The sequence below is a fragment of the Camelina sativa genome, chromosome 14 (assembly GCF_030686135.1).
Source record: "Camelina sativa cultivar CO46 ecotype springtype chromosome 14, ASM3068613v1".
Taxonomy (NCBI): Eukaryota; Viridiplantae; Streptophyta; class Magnoliopsida; order Brassicales; family Brassicaceae; genus Camelina; species Camelina sativa.
The window spans coordinates 34,337,891-34,343,792 of NC_141893.1; the positions used below are offsets into that span (position 1 = coordinate 34,337,891).

General features: G+C 44.6%; 1 non-coding gene across 1 annotated transcript; it reads left to right on the forward strand.

Annotated features, from left to right (window-relative positions):
- Window positions 1-3,862: 3,862 nt before the first annotated feature.
- LOC147929025 (small nucleolar RNA R71) lies at window positions 3,863-3,968 on the forward strand. Its single transcript, XR_015581160.1, has one exon. It is a non-coding gene; the product is annotated as a small nucleolar RNA R71 (small nucleolar RNA).
- Window positions 3,969-5,902: the final 1,934 nt, after the last annotated feature.

Sequence of the window (5,902 nt, forward strand, 5' to 3'; positions counted from 1 at the left end):
AGGATCCCTTGAATTTCTGATTCTGGAACGCATCTCCTGTAGAGGCCGTCAGCACAATGCTTGTAGAGATAAGGTTCATCCCAGAAGTAACGTCGGCACATCTCGTAGGAACTTTTTCTTAGTGTATCCAGTGAAATTCGGAGGTTCTTCTGCAGCACACAAGTAGTTTGCGATATCAGCATACCATGGGGAATCATTACCTATCTGTTGAAGAACCTTGGCATCAGCCTTCTCCTTATAGCAATCCATGAAAGCTGCAACCACATATACATTCTCCTCAGGTAGTCGGTCATCTATGGGGATCTCTTCATCGATTCTCAGCCTAGAAAGGTGGTCTGCAACGCCATTCTCAACCCCTTTCTTGTCCTTTATTTCAAGATCAAATTCTTGCAAAAGCAGGATCCACCGTAACAGCCTCGGTTTAGCATCTTTTTTTGTTAATAAGTATCGTAATGCAGCGTGATCTGTGTGCACAATGACCCGGGATCCGACCAGATAGGACATGAATTTTTCAAACGCAAAGACTATGGCGAGTAGCTCCTTTTCTGTTGTGGCATACTTGGTTTGTGCCCCATCGAGTGTCCTGCTAGCGTAGTAAACAACATGTAACTTACCATCTTTGCGTTGTCCCAGAACTGCTCCAACAGCAAAATCACTTGCATCGCACATAACTTCGAATGGCAGGTCCCAATCGGGTGGTTGGACTATTGGAGACGATATCAGGCTTGCTTGATCGTTAGGAAAGCTTCCAAGCAGTCTGTAGTAAACTCAAAGGAGATGTCCTTGCATAGCAACTGGGTAAGTGGTCTAGCTATCTTGGAGAAATCTTTTATGAATCTTCGATAAAATCCAGCATGACCAAGGAAGCTGCGTATTTCTTTCACGGTTTTTGGAGGTTGTAGACTGGACATCACCTCCATCTTGGCTTTGTCGACTTCTATCCCTCTCTCAGAAATTCGATGGCCTAGGACAATCCCATTGGTGACCATGAAATGGCATTTCTCCCAATTCAGAACAAGGTGTTTATCCACACAACGTTGAAGAACCTTGCACAAGTTAGACAGACAGGAAGAGAAAGATGAGCCATACACCAAAAAATCATCCATAGACACCTCCATAATATCCTCAATCAAGTCGGAGAAGATTGACATCATGCAGCGCTGGAAAGTGGCTGGGGCATTGCATAACCCAAAAGGCATCCGTCGGTAAGCGAATGTGCTATAAGGGCAGGTGAAGGTGATCTTCTCCTGATCATCCGGGTGAACCCGAATTTGGAAGAAGCCGGAATAACCATCCAGGAAGCAGTAGTAAGGGTGGTTTGCTAAACGCTCAAGCATTTGGTCAATGAATGGAAGGGGGAAGTGGTCCTTCCTGGTGGCTGCATTGAGCTTGCGGTAGTCGATGCACATACGATGCCCAGTTACTGTCCTGGTGGGGATCAACTCGTTCCTCTCATTTGCGACTACTGTCACTCCTCCTTTCGTTGGCACTACATGGACTGGGCTCGCCCAAGTGCTGTCAGAGATTGGGAAAATAACTCCGGCTCCCAATAGTTTAAGGATCTCCTTCTTCACCACTTCTTTGAGGTTCGGATTTAGCCTCATTTGGTGTTCGATGGACGACTTAGACGGGTCTTCAAGGTGAATCCGATGTGAGCATAACTCCGGTGATATACCTGAAATGTCATCTAAGGAATAGCCCAAAGCCTTCCTATATTTTCTTAACTCGCAGAGCAAGAGTGCGGTCTCAACATTGTTCAGGTTGGAATTGATGATAACAGAATATGTGGAGTTAGGTCCAAGATAAGCGTACCTTAGTCCTTCAAGGAGTGGTTTTAGGTCCAACTTTGGAGCCTTGAGTTCGCTCCGGTCCTCCAGATTTGACTTGGTCCCAAAGCAAGTTTCGGGATCGGGTGATCCATCGCCTGGAATGGTCAATCCATCGCCCTTATCGGTTGGTTCCACAGGAGGAGCTGGATCAGTTAGTCCAGTTTCCGGATCAGTCAGTCCAGTTTGCAGATTGACGAATAAGACCTCATGTTTCAGTACTGCTGCAGCATCGAGTGTTCTTGCCATGTTTTCAGTCTCCTCAGACAGATATCCCAGCTCTGGTTCCTTCTTTGTCAATGCGATGGCTAGATGATCACTTGTACACACTTCGTCATAGATCTCATCAGCTATTTCCCCTATTGTGTCTACCCAGAAGGTTTGGCCATCGATTGTGGGTTTTTTGGCCACTTTCTCTAGGTTAAATCTCAAGACCAAGTCATCCATGTGCAGATCAATTTTACCTTCCCGGACGTTTATCATTGCACCAGCCGTGGCTAAAAAGGGTCTTCCAAGTAGAATGGGTTCTTGAGATTCTTCATCGAGTTTCAAAACAATGAAGTCTGTGGGTATGTAGCAGTTCCCAATCTGAACCGGTAAGTTCTCCAATACTCCTTCTGGACGGCGAGTAGAGCGATCAGCAAGGACTAGGGTGACTTGGGTAGGTTTGAAGGTGTAAAGACCAAGTCGCGTTGCAACGCTGAGTGGCATCAGGCTCACACTCGCTCCTAAATCACAGAGGCACTTGTTGAACTTGAGATCTCCTATTGTGCAGGGCAGAGTAAACGGTCTTGGATCTCCACATTTTTCCGGCATTCGATTTTGGAGCATTGAACTGCATTCTTGCGTGAGATACATTACTCCTTTCTCCAAACTGAGCTTATCAGTGAGGATCTCCTTCATGTACTTCTTGAGAGATGGAACCATCCTTACTGCTTCGATGAAAGGGAGTCTGACCTGAAGCTCTCCTACCACTGATTTCAGCTTTTCATATTCTCGCTCCTGTATCTTGGACTTGCGACGCATAGGGAAAGGTAGTTTAGGTACATAAGGCTGATGGGGTTTGCAGGGTTGCTCTCCTCCAGCAGTAGCTGAACCAGGGATTTTAATATCATCAGAAGCTTGGTTGGGAACCTCGTCAGGGTTGTTTTCCTGATTCTGGGTTTTAGATTGGCCAGTCTTGTTATTGGATCGGTCAATCCCTTCTTTTTGTTGTTGTTCTGTAAGCTCCCTGCCGCTTCGAAGTGTTCCTGGAGGTGCCTTGACTCTCGCTGCAGACTGTTCCACTTGGTTCTCCAACACTCTCATGTGAGAGTTTAACGACTCTATTCTCCCATTCAGTTCAGAATACATGCTGTCGATCTTGACAGTCACCTCAGTGGCGTTTTTCTTTTGATTTTCCATCAGAGCATGCATCATCTGTTCCAATTTGCTCTCTTGCGGGGTTGCGGCCTGTGGTGCAGTTGCTTGATAACCTTGTGGGAAGTTGTTGACTTGAGGCTTCTGCTGAAAATTCGATCCTCCAAAGCCTGTTCCCTTGTTCTGGAAGCCTTGTGCGAAATTGCTCTGCTGAGGTCGCGGAGGATAGACCTTATCCTGGGGATTCTCGACATTGTTGCTCCTGTAGGACAGATTAGGATGATTCCTGAAATTCTGGATAAAGCCTCGATTCTGATAATTTCCTTGTCCACCTATGTAGTCATCTCCTCCTTACCCTCAAGGTAAGTCTCAGCTCCGAAATCTGCATATCCTCCAGCCTGTTCCTCGCACAGTTGACGTTTTGGTGATCTCTTTTCAGTAGGAGATTCACTTTGGCTGTGAGGTCCTTAATAGCATCAGTCTTGACAGCATTGACCTGAACCGTACGATCATAGTCTGTACCGTGATTGCTATTGCTTGCCGCAAGATTTTCTATCAATGCATTGGCCTTGTTTGCGGTGTTGGTGGAGAAGTCTCCTTTGCTGGCTGTGTCTAACGCCATCTGGTACTTCTGTTCGATGCCCCTATAGAAGATGTTCATCAGGTTCTCTTGGGTGTACCCATGATGAGGACAGTCTCTAAGATACTCCTTGAACCTTTCCCATGCTTCACAAAATGTCTCCATGCCTCCTTGAGAGAATGTGGTGATTTTGCTTTGCAGTTTGGCTGAGCGCGACTTAGTGTAGAAGTGGTTCAGGAAAGCCGCTCTACATTGTGCCCAAGTGGTGAGCGATCCAGGATCCAGTAGATTCAGCCATCTCAATGCCTTATCCGCCAAAGAAAACTGGAACAGAGTCAGCATTAGGTAGTCGTAGGGGACACCATTGGACCTCGTCGTACTGGTCAGTCTTTCAAAGGCTTCGATATGATCCAGAGGACTCTCCGACGGCAACCCGTGGAACACACGATTTTGAACCAAGTTGATTAGACTATGCTTAATCTCATAGTCTTGCCTCACAGGAGCGGGTGGTTGAATCGCAGATCGATTAGCAAATAGCCTGTTTTAGCATCTTCATCCCTCAAGGTGGCTTGTCTTGCTGGCAGATTCGGTGCAGCTAGCTCTTGCGGTTCATGCCTCTGCTGTTGTTGGATGATACCCAACCGAGGGTTGGGTTGATGAACCCCTGTTTCTTCTCCGTCAGCCATAGGGTTGGCCTAGGCTCTTTCTTTCCGGTTCTCGCGTTCAAGCTTTGCTAACTCCTCGTTCCCTAGTATACGCAAGTCGGCTTCCTTGTTGCTTCTTGTATGCATATACCTGAAACAGAGGAATAAGATCGCAAGAACTAGTTAGCAAACTAAAATAAAATAAACCTTAGACTAAACGTGAATCTAAAATTTCAAAGGCAATTGTTTTGGTCCCCAGCAACGGCGCCAAATTGATCAACAAGTCAATTAAAACCCAATGTGTACTCCACCACGATCTAGTGGTATCGTTGTAACACTTCAGGATCAAATCCACAGAGACCAAGCGATGCACTATGAAATTGTATAGATTTGAATATAGCTAAGGCAAAAAGGAAGATTGTGTTTCAAGTAACCGATTAAAAGCAGAATTTAAATAAAAGTTTTGCAATCAAGGGAAGGAGCTGGGCGTAGGGAATCAGTTAGGAGACACAATCTCGAAATTAGATGATAGGTTGGGAAAGCATTAGGTACCGTTCTTGAACTCAAATCTCGAATGTAAAACTAACCTACTGTCGCAGCATTAGTTATCTATGCAAGGAATTGATAAAACTCTAAATCGTCGTTTGAATCTAAGCAATCCTAGCAAGCAATAAGTTCAAGTTTGATTCTGTTCACAAGGTGCCTTAACTTCGACTTTCGTTGGCTAAGGATCACCTTGCTCACCTATGTTCTTTTTAAGCAATTCAACAACACTTTTGATGCCTAGATGAATTAAACCTAAGATCTTAATCTAGGCGATCAGTCTAGCTTAAGCATTAAGAACAACAATAGATGAAGAACACAAAAGATCAATCCCAAACCTAACAACCTAAGTTTAGAGAATCATAAAACCCCTTTTGAAACCCGAAACCCAACAGTAAAACTACTCAGACATGGAAATCAAAGAACAACAAATCAATGATGAAGAAAACATAATTGAATTGCAAAGAGAAGTAAAAAGGGTTCAGAAATCTTCTCCAAAGAGATACAAAGGATTAGAGATCTTCTCCCAAGCTCACAAGTACTCAAAAGCTGCGTAGAATAAAGTTGTCTCTTTAGAGGTCGAGCCTCGGGCTTAAATAATAAAATAAAACCCTAAAAGTCGGTTTAAAACGAAAAAGAAAAAGTTGCTTCGGGTACGGGATTGGTCGATCCGAATGAGGATCAGCCGATCCAGGATGCTTTTCTGCTATCACTCCATCTGCTTGCTAGCCTGATCAGTCTTCAACCAATTTAGCTCCAGATGCATATTTTCATCCCCAAAATGCTCAGATTCCTTCCAAAGTCACCTAGAACTTGTAAAGACTCTCACAAGACTAAAAAGACTCTAAAAGCACACTAGGACCTAACAAAAGACTCAAAACAAGTGTAATAACTATGGTTAAAATCCTATAAAATACAGACACATCATCTCCCAACTTCGTAACTTCAGC